We start from the raw sequence: 12,543 nt of genomic DNA, 5'->3' as shown, positions 1-12,543 counted from the left end.
GAAAGAGAATGAACGGAGGCTTGAGGCGGTGGAGAGGTGGTTATGGCGGAGGACGCTGCGGATTCTGGGACTGCAATATGGTTACCACCGACGAGGTATTGATGCAGGGGATACAAAAAGAACATCGATAGCGACGGTAAGACGGAGTAAACTCACCTTTCTCGGACATCATTGAAGGCGGAAAGGTGGAAAATGTGTGTCTGTCTGGCAAGATAGAAGGGAAGAGGCCAGGGGTCGACCGAGGAGGAAATACCTGGACGGACTTATGAAGGTGATGGGGATAGCTCGGGATAGCGGTCAAACTGCTGCACGACTCAAGACCGTGTGTGTGTGTGTGTGTGTCACGGAAGCATTCATACAATGGGATATCTATAAGTAAACGACGAAAACAAAAGGTACCTTCTCAAGCAGTCTTTTACAATAGGACGGGGCGAGGCAGAGAATAATGGAACGGGGCGAGTCAGGATGAATGGGACGGGGCGGGGCAGGACGGAGAGGATGGGACAGGACGATACGGGACGGGAAAGACGTAAGCAAAATGGAACAAGGAGAAAAAATTACATGACTTAACAAAGTGCCAGGCAAGGTGTTGGTCCATCTATTGCCCACGCGGACTCGCAACCAGCTATTGAAGTTACAGAGACCTGAGATTACTCCGTGAGACTAGATCGAGGCCTATTACCTGCATGTGACGACAACTCTGGCAATATGGGCATGTGACACGCTACATATGTAGAAGTCGACCCCGCTCACCGGATCGCTTTTGTAAGAGACTCCCGAACGGAGGACAAGGGACGCCCACATAGTTCATGATTAGAGCAAGTCGATGGACCTTGCTTGGAGGAACCCCCGGGTTTGGCGTCGTAAGGTAGGCAAGATGACGCCCCCCTCAACCCCCTTTCCACAGAACTGGAGATGAAGGTGGCGGTGCTGTGTGTGTGTGTGTGAGAGAGAGAGAGAGAGAGAGAGAGAGAGAGAGAGAGAGAGAGAGAGAGAGAGAGAGAGAGAGAGAGAGAGAGAGAGAGAGAGAGAGTTTATTGACCACAGTTAAAAAATATATATACCTATATATAGCATTTACAAAACGATTACTATATACAGGCAAACACCTGCGAACAGTCTTAATCCATAAAAAAGCCACAAAATGCAGGACTTAACAAGCATTATTAGTTCAGGAACCCTAAAAACAAAAAAATGCCAAAGTAAGCTGTTTGGTTTTCCATAATAACTAAATATTTTCAAATGCCCAACAGGATGACTGACTGCTAAAGACAGGCCTGTGTGATTGCTACGATCTTAATTGTCGACTGTTGATCAAACCTGTCAACACAAGTCTCAATTACATCCATTTAGCTCATTCTTATAATCATCCATTGGCAATGGCCCAACGATTACGACAGGTAGCAGTGAGGTGTGGGTGTAGTAAGGTAACAGGGTACTGGAGAGTACTCCCGTACCGAAGGTAAACGAGGATCAAGCCTCTACATGTAACCCCTGAAACTACACCTCACCCATCGTGAGTAGTGGGGGGGGATGCTGGAGGTGCCCTGTGGAGGCCACTCGGCCTCTTGCAGTTTCCCTATGTTCTTATGTTCTTACTATGAAAAGATCGCACAACTCACATTTTTTAATCTACTGAGCGTTCCTGCGCCAGAGGCGGGGTGAGATAAGAAACACGTCACTGAGACATCGCTGCCCCTGGTAGTTTGATATTTCCTTGTTGACTCCTCAGCCCATGGCGGTAGTGTTTACAAGGCGATCAGTGAGCTCCCACTTTTTTTTTTTTTTTTTTTTTTTAGGTAGCAAGGGTAGCTGGTGCCTGGACTGCCCAAGCAACTTATCTAAGAGAAATCAAGGGAAATATTCTGAACAGTTTGATCTTGTACGTTGCCAAAATAGCTTGGATGAATAATTATGAACAACAACAGCTTTACAACCCTTTCGCCCTGCTAGTGAACGGTAGCGCATGCCCAATAGTGTATGACGTCATGAGACACGTCATGAGTCACGTCACAGCTTCGGAGGCACTCTTCCCATGCTCATCTCTCACACCTTCTGATTATGAGCTCAGTGGTGATTAAGATACTTCAAGAATCTCAAGAGCATACAAGAGTATCGCGGAGGTGATGGTGCTGAAGTTGAATAATGAAAAACACAAACTGGAATCAATTGGTTCGGATCTCACCGCCAGTCTTGAGTTCAGTCCAGGAAAAATCGACGTACTCAAGCACCCCGATACAGGACAAGGGAGAAGGAAAAAATGCCAGTAAGTAAATAATAGCTAAGTTATCTCATCAAGTTAGCTCGACAAAACTACAACTATCTTAAGACCTAGCAAAATGCATTAATTATCAAGAGGAAAACTACAAGCGAAACAGCATTCGAATCATTGGCATCGATGAGCGTAGCGGCGATGAGACATGGAAGCAGACAGCAATGTTGGTGTTCTGCTGTACGATAAGATGCAGTGCCAGTGTTGTGCGCCGGGATGCCAAAGATCTCGTCTCATCTTGGCACTTTCCTCCCACTACTGTGATCACGAGGCGGTCATGAGGAGAGTGAGGAAGCTGAATGGTATGAGGATCTTTATCAATGGCGATGTGTGCACAGCTTCACAGGCTCAGGGGATTATAGCTTTTTTAAGGCATAGTAAACTTTTCATTATGGAAATATTTAATTATGGGAATGCGTCGAAAAGTGGTCTGACCATGAGCAAGGATTCAGCAAGTAGGATGCGTGGAGTGTGAAATTGGGATAGTATTCTGCCGTTGTATCTAGATTTTCGTCCAATTGCAGCACACTCATTGCTTATGTAGTAAATGCAGAGCACGTCAGGGCACCTCAGCTTCGAGAAGTCTTAATAATAGCCAGGCCTCTGCTGCCTCATTTACGTCCAGCCCCTCACACCCCCAACCCTTCCTCTGACCGACCCTCATACCCCCTACTCGTCCCTCACAACCTCACAACTCGTCACACCCCTTACCATCCCCCCACAGCCTCTCACATCCCCTATCTTTCCCTCACAGCCCCTCACACCACAAACCCTTCCTCTGACCGACCCTCATACCCCCTACTCGTCCCTCACAGCCTCACAACTCTTCACACCCCTTACCATACCCCAGCAGCCTCTCACATCCCCTATCTTTCCCTCACAGACCCTCACACCACAAACCTTTCCTCTGACCGACCCTCATTTTCCCTACCACCCCCTCACAGCTCTTTACACCCCAAACCCGTCCCCTGACCACCCCTCATACCTCCTAGTCTTCTCTTAGAGCCCCTCACATCCCAGCTCATCCCTCGCAGCCCATATCAATCCTCGCAGACTTTCTCAGCCTCCACCACCCTCACTGCCACAAAGGAGAGAGAGAGAGAGAGAGAGAGAGAGAGAGAGAGAGAGAGAGAGAGAGAGAGGGGGTGGGGGGGGTAATGGCAGCAGAAGTTCTCGTATACATGTCCATCCACCCGACTTCGAGTATTCAGTATTCATGGGTCTCCGTGAACCGAGGCAAGGCCGAGCTGAAGCGGCAGCGACGGATCGGGTTAAAGCTCATTGATTTACTTTATGTCGTCTATTGTAAAGGTCAGAGCGGGCCTCCATTGTTGGGAAGTTCCTGCTGTGTGAGCTGGTGAACCCTCGAGAGCCGGGAAGGACCCTCGTGCTGGCTGGCCGGCCGTTGAAAACCACTCCTGCGGCCGCCTCCAAGCCAGAGTGTGTTATGCATTGTCTGATCTTTGTTGCTGTTTCTGTTTCTTTTTCCGGCTCAATAAATCGTGGGTCATGGACAGTGTTGGATTGTTTCATTTTCTGTGCAGTGCCTCTCAGGGTGATTAGATGGACGTGATTCCTATACGTTGTTTAGATTGTAGGCCCCAGCTCCTCAGTCTGCTATATTTTGTCTTTGTACTCTCTCTCTCTCTCTCTCTCTCTCTCTAGTCCCTCATTCTTTGGAGGATATTGAACGGAAGGAAAATTATGAATTCTATGTTATTTTAAATTCGTGCATAAATGAAGTATAAAGCTACCGTTTCGTATACCTTAATTAATGTCCAAAATATGCTGACGTTTGCAGTACGGGAGAGGAGGTAGATCATAATTATACCCTTAAATAGTAACACACGTGCTTTAAGGAAGGAAAAGGTATACCTACGTTAATTACACGCACCTCAGTAATATTTAAAACCAAGGAGACGTTTCCGCTATACCTGTCTCGTCTGAAAGTCTGTACTAAATTTTCATTCATTTTTTACCTTCCAGTCCTTCCCTGATCCCTTCCTCATCCTGCCTCAACATTCCTTCTCTCCGTGTAGCCTGGCACTCTCCACTTCAAAATTTATGAAATGCACCAAGTCAACTTTACTACATTGGGCCAGTCTTACAGTCCAGTCCAGCGCGTTTGTAAGCTCCCCAACCAAACACAAAACACGACGAAAATGCCTTGTATAGTGTTTTTTTCTTCTTCTTTACAGCAGAGGAGTCAGTTCAAGGGCATAAAAAAAAGTAACAAATGTGAAAAAATAACTATACAAGGAATTTTCGTCGTGTTTTGTGTTTGGTTGGGGAGCTTACAAACGTGCTGGACTGGACTGTAAGACTGGCCCATTTTTTTTACAGTGAAGGAGGCAGCTCATGGGCAAAAATAAATGAAAAAACCGAAAATAAACACTTTAGAAAGGTGATATTTGTAGTATTCTAAAGCGGTAGTGTTCAATAAGTTAATTAGATATGATTACTCTCAAAATTCGGTGGAAATGTGGTTTTTGATCCTTCCTGCCTTAATGGATGTATCAAGACACCTCTTCACCCGAAATTGACCTCTCGTTTGGCTACTCTTTACTTTTGTCTATTATGGGAGCGGTGAGTAGCGGGCATTTTTTTTGTTCACTCTTTTTGTTGCCCTTGAGCCGTCTCCTTTGTTGTAAAAAAGTGGGGTGAAAAAATATATATCCATCATACATTTGAGTGTATTACAAGAGGCGTTTTGAGTGATGGGCGCAGCAGTGGTCATGGTGGCGAGGGCTGCATGGCGGGGCTGTAGCAGTAGACACCAATTTCCCGGATTCACAGACGCTTTCGGCTCTCACGATAAATATTTCCAAAGATCACAACGGAGATTAATCGGGTTCTCAAAAGTGTTTTTCACATTCATGGTGCAGACGCCTTGTCAAACTATCACGTGAAACCAAATTGTCGAGTCCGTTTTATGTTATTCTGCGGTCATTCTCCCTCTGCCACACAGTCCCAACACCTATTTTTTCCTCTCATATGTTACCTATAGCTTACATATGAGAGGAAGAGATAGGTGTTGGGACTGTGTGGCAGAGCAGAGGGGAGGAAAGAACCCGGGGAGACTACGCTAGACCGGCCTGACATATCTGGAAGACTATAGGCTCATAAAACTAACAAACTTTACAAAAACGTAATCAAATGTGAGTGCTCAAAGCTCGAAATGTTTGAGAAAATGGGCCCAGGAACTTCGAGGCATTGAAGTGAAACAGTTAGACAAAAGATGAAACTTGGTACAGATATAGAGATGATCAGGTCACACATTACATTTGAGTCACTATTCAGCTTTCATCTAATTATTTCCCTTCTACCATATATTTTTGCCTAAACTGCAGAGCTATATTCTCAAACATTTCAGGACTTACATAATATACACGCACACATTTGACAAGGCTTTGGTAGAGGTTGTGGGCATTTCCATTGGTTGTTTTATGAGTCTAGCGGTTTTTTGGCAAGTCTTCTGTACCATGAACGTGAAAACCCCCCAGCGACTTATGAGAGAGATTGTGGGCATTCCCATTGGTTGTTTTATGAGTCTAGTTGTTTTTTGGCAAGTCTTCTGTACCATGAACGTGAAAAAAAACAGCAACTTATGAGAGAGATTGTGGGCATTTCCATTGGTTGTTTTATGAGTCTAGCGGTTTTTTGGCAAGTCTTCTGTACCATGAACGTGAAAACCCCCCAGTGACTTATGAGAGATTGTGGGCATTTCCATTGGTTGTTTTATGAGTCTAGGTTGTTTTTTGGCAAGTCTTCTGTACCATGAACGTGAAAAAAAACAGCAACTTATGAGAGAGATTGGTTGTTTTATGAGTCTAGCGGTTTTTTGGCAAGTCTTCTGTACCATGAACGTGAAAAAAAACAGCAACTTATGAGAGAGATTGTGGGCATTTCCATTGGTTGTTTTATGAGTCTAGCGGTTTTTTGGCAAGTCTTCTGTACCATGAACGTGACAAAAAACAGCAACTTATGAGAACCGGACCAATTTCCCTTGTGACCTTTATAAATATTTGTTGAGGGCATTTCCATAGGTTGTTTAATGAGTCTAGCGGTTTTTTGGCAAGTCTTCTGTATCATGAACGTGATAAAAAAAACAGCAACTTGTGAGAACCCGACCAATTTTCTTTGTGACCTTTAGAAGTATTTGTTGTGAGAGTCTGAGAACACGGCACTGGGCTACAACGCGAGGAGAAACTGCAAGGACGAACCCGGCAAATCACAGCCCGCAGAGTCATGCTATGTGGTCATTTCCAGGCGGATGTTACCAGGAAAAACTAGACTTTGGAGAACCCAGCGTCACGAGGAAAGGAGGAAGAGGAAGAGGGGTGGGGTGAGGAGGAGAAGGAGGGGGAGTAGGATGAATGATATAATGAGGAAAGGGGAAAAGGAAAGGATAATGTTATGGGTGAGGAGGAATAAAGTGAAAACAGGGGCGGAAAAAAATGTTAAGTAGGAGGAAGTGGAGGAAGAGAGTGACTAGGGAAAATAATGAAGTATAATTCTGGCGGTAAAACAGCAGTGGACATATACCAGGAGGAGGAGGAAGAGAGGAAGGAGGAAGAGAGAGGAAGAGATTGAGAAAATGGGAAGCAGAAAAGAAAAATGAAGCATAATCTTGGGAAAACGACAGTGGTCACATTCAGGAAGTGGGAAAAGAAAAAGAGGAGTAGGAATAGAAGGAGGAAGAAGAAAAAGAAAAAAGAAAAAGAAGAAAAAGAAGAGAAAGAAGAACACGAACACAAGGAAGACGATAATAATGAGATGGAGGAGGTAGAGAGGAAAAAGAAGAGGAGCAAAATCGAAGAACAAGAAGAGAAAGAAAAAAAAGGATAAAATGTGTAGCTTAACCTTAGCGGCAATGCGAGAATACTTTAGAATAGTCGCATCCCGGGAGCCGAAGGAAGAGGAGGAGTAGGAGAAGGAGGAGTAGGAGGAGGAGGAGGAGGAGGACGTGCTGCGTGGCTCCCCATGTGCACCGGGGCGCTGCCGTGTGTGTCGGCCATTCTGTGCTCCGATTGGCATGAAATTCTGCACTATGTTTATCTTCTGCATGTGTGTGTGTGTCTGTGTCCGTGGCGAGTGTGATAATGATCTCTCTCTCTCTCTCTCTCTCTCTCTCTCTCTCTCTCTCTCTCTCTCTCTCAGGACCCCGTTTTCCCTGGTTTTCTATTTATTTCCTATTCATAGCTTTGTATTTGTTCTTCAATTCTTATTTTGTCTCCCTTTTGCCTTTGTTTTCGTCTACCTCTGTTTCCCTGTCATTTCGTCAACTAGTTTACATAATCTTCATGTCAGAAATTCTCTCTCGTGTCACCTGCCACTTTTTTTCCTTTTCCTCGTTCTCTTATGTATATTTTGTCAACATTCTTCCCTATCTCTGCCATCGTACGTATATTTTGTCATCTATTTCCGTTTCCCCGTCCCCTTACTTTCTTCTCACATTTCATCCTCTGCCCAGTCCCCTTATATAATTTTCTGATAATTTCTTCCTTTTTCCCGTTCCCTTATATAAATTTTGTCACCTTTCTTCCTTTTCCCGTCCCCGTACGTAAATTTAAAATCACCTCTCTTCCTTTTCCCCATTCTCTTACCTAAATTTTGCCACCTTTCTTTCTCCCATTCTCTTACCTAAATTTTGCCACCTTTCTTTCTCCCATTCTCTTACCTAAATTTTGCCACCTTTCTTTCTTCCGTTCTCGTACTTATATTTTTACTCACATTTCTTTCTTTTCCTCGTTTTCGTGCGTAAATTACTACTCACTTTTCATCAACCTCTCCATCCTAAGTGTTTCTCCTGCTGCTCACCCCTGCCCCTGTCCCTCAACGTGCCCGTCTTACTTTCACCTTACTTGCTTACTTTACCTTCCTGCGGGCGCCTCGTTGGCTGCGGGGGCTGAGCACAGCATCTTGCTCACCAAACTGCCATTCGCCGGGGGTAATGGTCAACAAGCAGACTGGCGGGGCTATTCGAGGTCCTGCTCCGACCATTTTGGGGATACTGCTGCTTTTATATTTAATCGGCATTTTGTTTGTCTGTTTATTTAATAGTTAACTAGTCAGCTGTCGAATTAATTAAGTCTTTATTTGGTGAGGGATTCGTTGCTTCATTCACTGAAACATTCATTTATACATGTGTTTGGTTAATTATTAAAAAAAATTCACACTGTTGTCTTTTAAATTTGCTTAGCTAAGAATTGTAATAAAAATCGATAATAGAGAAAATCTACTCTATGGGAGATATTATGTTAGGCCTCCAAATGAAAAGAAAATACTAGAAAAATATAAACAAATATGAAATGAAAGTATAAATATATTTCCACGCCTGTAATGAACAGAAGAACAGACACAACATAAAGGAAATAAAGCCAAAACGCAGAAGCCTCCCTCGAGCGGCCACCAGCAGGCAGAGGCGAACCGCGGACCCCCAAGAACGACGATGCAAGGAGAAAAAAATAACAGAAAGATGAAATATTTTCTATTGCCTCGGGCCAAGGGACATATAAATGCTGGATCGGGGGGGGGGGCACGGAGAAAGGTAAACGCTGAGATAGGACACACTGGGACATAATGGCACTGTGAAGGATGGAAATGGGATTGATCGGGGATGGAACATTTGGACACGGGAGCATAGTGACGATGGGACAGGGGGAGCGTTTTGACAAGGGGTCACGGGGACACGAGTAACGGGGCCAGGAGAGCACTAGGACACAGGGGCATGGGGCCACTTGAATACTGGACCATAGGAACACAAGGACGTTCGGACAGGTGTTTATGGAACCATTGGGTCATAAGGGACATAAGGAAACAAACTTTACGGATATATGAACAAACATGACACAAAGGTATGGTGAGTGGTGACACTTTAATATTATTACATAAGAAGACATGAACATTAAGGAAAGGGAATACTTTAAAATGGGACACATGGGAGGCTTGGACAAGGGGCCTCCTTACCTCCATATCTCCATATCCGGAACTTTCCATGTCCCTGTGTGTATATATTCATTATTGATGAGTAGCCTATGCATAAACTATCACATGTAGAGGGTATACGTAGAGGGTATATGTGTATTTTTGTGGCATGTAAACCCTTCAAAGTAAACAGCTCTCAGTCATTCTCATAAACTCAAAAGAAAAAAAACAACAACCGATATGTCCGTGCTACAGCTAAGTGTAAAGCTGACAAAGAATTCAAGATACGAAAAAATAACTAATGCCTTCAAGGCGAACACCAAGAGAGCCAACAGTCACTCCACCAGGCGGGGCAGGGGCGGGGCAGACGTTGACAACACTGAACCTATGGACGCGGCGAGGCGCCACGCTTCAGTGCGCCATGTCGCACTTGTCGCTTCTTCGTTTCTTTCTTTCTTTCTTTCTTTTCGTCTTGGTGCAACTGATTAATTCACAGTAATTGGTTAATATGTCGATTTTGTCTTGTTTCAATAAGATACTTCATAGTAAATAGTTAATATGTTCATTCTGCCTTGGTTCAACAGGGCAATTCATAGTAAATAGTTAGTATATTGATTTAATTGCTCCAAAGTCGTACACCTGATTATTTACAGCAAAATCGACGTGCTTGTTTGTCTCCCCTAAGCTGTTACTGAATTTATACGAGGTAATTACGTATAATTAGGCTTACAAGGTTAATTTGCATATGTTACTTGGTTATTATGAGGTCCAATAAATGTCAATGATTACGTTAAATTTAATCACTCACATAAATCGTAGTCATTAAAGTTTGAGTAAATAACAATCGATGAATTTTACATATAAGTTTTGTTTCCTCCCTTCAGTAACTATGGCAATGACGTCACCGCAGCGAACAACATCGAATCTTTCATGACGTTATTAAAAAGAAGAGAAGTTCACTCCCCTCGGCATATTAATTACCTTCATCAGAGCCTCGTTTCTCGCCGCCTTCCCTCCCTCGGTGACGCGGGACCCTTCAGCAGCCTCCTCCTCCTCCTCCTCCTCCTCAGCCCCTCGCGCCCCCGGGATAAGGGCCACACAAGCCTAATTAGCTTTCTCATGCATGTATTCATTACGTGGTCTGAGTCGCGCTTTTCCTCAGCTGGCGGCTTGTTAGGGGTATTTTGTTCCTTCATTTTACACCTTTTTCTTCTTTATTTTTTTTCTCTGGCTCGTAAATTCTTTTGAAATATATACTTGTTGCTCTCACAGGTGTTTTGTATGATTTTCGTAGTGGAGTGACGGAGGCAATGAAAAAAAAAAAAAGGTTGAATTGGATAGAAATATGAATGAAGCAATGAAAATTCTCTCTCTCTCTCTCTCTCTCTCTCTCTCTCTCTCTCTCTCTCTCTCTCTCTCTCACACACACACACATAACCTTAAATATTTACATTTCCTTCCTATACGTATCTTTTACAGACAGACGTGACATCCCAGGCGAGGCGAGTGATTATGCGCTAATGCGATTATCTCTGTGTAGATGTCAATTTGCACGTCTCTTGAGGGGGGCGGGGCGAGGACTAACGAGTGAGTGACGGAGGCTGAGGACGAGACGGGTGATAGACAGTGAAAGCCGTGTATGATGATGATGATTTTATAGTGCTGTAGCTTTTACACGTTATACAAAAGAAAAAAATGTCATCCGTCTTACTAAAGGCCGTATTACTAAACATTTCGTCGCCCAAGTACACATATTCGAGATTGCTCCCTCTTGCACGAGGGAGCACGGGCCTTTGCCAGAGAGCCGACAGACCAACTCTGTCGGCGATCGAAATCTAGCCAACCTCCTCAAAGATTTATCCCCAAGTATCACTAGGGGAAACGGGCCCTTGTCCTAAGACGGCCCGTTAAGAGTGCAAAAAATGCTCCCTCCATGCGCGGGGGAGCACGGGCTAGGCCTAATGGCGGCCCGTAGCAGGATGCTGACAGACCGACTCTATCGGCGATCGAACTCTAGCCGACCGAGTCGGTCTGACGACGAGGACTGGCGTGTCGAAGCCAACCATGAAACATTCACAGCTCATTACGACAAGGACAACACAGAGGATAGGTGTTTGTTTGTGTATGCGTTTGTGTGAATGTTGTTTGTGTAGGATAACATTTAAGTGTTGGTGTATGTGTGGAACAATGTGTAACGGTGGACAACACAAGGACATAGACGGATAGTCAAAGGTAAACGAGTACAAGGAAAGTTAACGATGAAGACGCGACATGGACTGAGACAAGTACTGGCGATGAACATTTAACATGAAAACACTGATAATCTTAGTCTGTGTTTACAGCGCCCCATTTTCTTATGTCGCTGAGGGGAAAGAGCACGAAATTCGAGCGGTGACTGCTACAGATTACTCCCCCCCCACCCCACACCCCCAGTGACGAGGAAGGAGGAACGAAATCTTCCCTGGTGTGGGGGCGCTGTGGCAGACGATGATGCGTTGCGGCGTGTAGTGTTGTGCGGTGAGTTGCGCTGAGTAGAGTTGCGTTGAGGTGCGCGGTAAGTTGCGCTGAGTAGAGTTGCGTTGAGGTGCGCGCTAAGTTGCGCTGAGTAGAGTTGCGTTGAGGTGCGCGGTAAGTTGCGCTTAGTTCAGCTATGGTGAGTCGAGCTGGGGCGAGTAGTGCAGTGACAACAGCTACAGTAAGTCGAGCTGAAGTGAGTAGTGCAGTGGCAACAGCTACGATGAGTCGAGCTGGAGTGAGTAATGCGGTGACAACAGCCACAAGCTCAAGGTCTCCCTGGCGAGCATGACATTACTGGAGGGCCCCTGGCAGGGCGCCTCGGCGTCCCCCGGGACCCCGACGGAGGTGCCGGAGATCTTCCGGCTACAAACCCGGGCAGATGGGGCTCGTCAGCCGTGGTAGGCAATTCATCTAGGAGAGCAAGCTCCAAACAAACCCGGGCAGATGGGGCTCGTTAGTCGTGGTAGGCAATTCATCTAGGAGAGCAAACTCTAAACAAACCTGGGCAGATGGGGCTCGTTAGCCGTGGTAGGCAATTCATCTAGGAGAGCAAACTCCAAACAAACCCGGGCAGATGGGGTTCGTCAGCCGTGGTAGGCAATTCATCTAGGAGAGCAAACTCCAAACAAACCCGGGCAGATGGGGCTCGTCAGCCGTGGTAGGCAATTCATCTAGGAGAGCAAACTCCGAACAAACCCGGGCAGATGGGGCTCGTCAGCCGTGGTAGGCAATACACCTAGGAGAGCAAACTCCGAACAATAAACCCGGGCAGGTTGGACTCGTGAGCCGTCATAGGCAATACACCTAGGAGAGCAAACTCCGAACAA

The sequence above is a fragment of the Eriocheir sinensis genome, chromosome 1 (assembly GCF_024679095.1).
Source record: "Eriocheir sinensis breed Jianghai 21 chromosome 1, ASM2467909v1, whole genome shotgun sequence".
Taxonomy (NCBI): domain Eukaryota; kingdom Metazoa; phylum Arthropoda; class Malacostraca; order Decapoda; family Varunidae; genus Eriocheir; species Eriocheir sinensis.
The sequence above is the reverse complement of the archived record's forward strand: the minus strand, read 5'-3'. Positions refer to the sequence as shown.